This window comes from Callorhinus ursinus, unplaced genomic scaffold, assembly GCF_003265705.2.
Source record: "Callorhinus ursinus isolate GAN/ISIS: 27379988/994484 unplaced genomic scaffold, GSC_fseal_2.0 scaffold2, whole genome shotgun sequence".
NCBI classification, from domain to species: domain Eukaryota; kingdom Metazoa; phylum Chordata; class Mammalia; order Carnivora; family Otariidae; genus Callorhinus; species Callorhinus ursinus.
In genome coordinates, this window is record NW_027397064.1 from 27,555,444 (window position 1) to 27,555,990 (window position 547).

Sequence of the window (547 nt, forward strand, 5' to 3'; positions counted from 1 at the left end):
CCACAGCCTACCAGGTTTAATAAATTTGGACTCCTTGCCATCTCTGCACGGTCTCATCTGTGCATCTTTCCATGGGACCCACGAACCACTCCCACCTCGAATGCCTGTTACGAATGCAGACGCCCCATCCGCAGCCATCCCACACCCATGCTATTTCATTATTTCTTACCCACGCTGCAATCCGAGCACCCGGCTACCATGTGGTCAAACTGAAAAACGTGGTCAATGCCTGAGTCCCGGACAGCTTACCGAGAGAGTGCAGATGCGCAGATTTTGAACACAGGGACTGCCCAAGCCACCTCAGCCGCAGCCCATCCCAACTAAGGAACCAGTGTTCAATGCATCAAAGCTAACGAGCAAAAGTAAAACCTACAGCCCATGAATCTGTCAAATATCTGGGCCCTGGAGGGAATAGGTATGGTTGGAAAAGTGACCCTTCTGGAGTCACCTTCTGAAATGCCAAAAACATTTCTTCCACTCTTAAAATTAATTTTAACAGTGAACTGAAGTGACACTTTGTTATGGTGAGCAGTAAGGTGAATTCCAC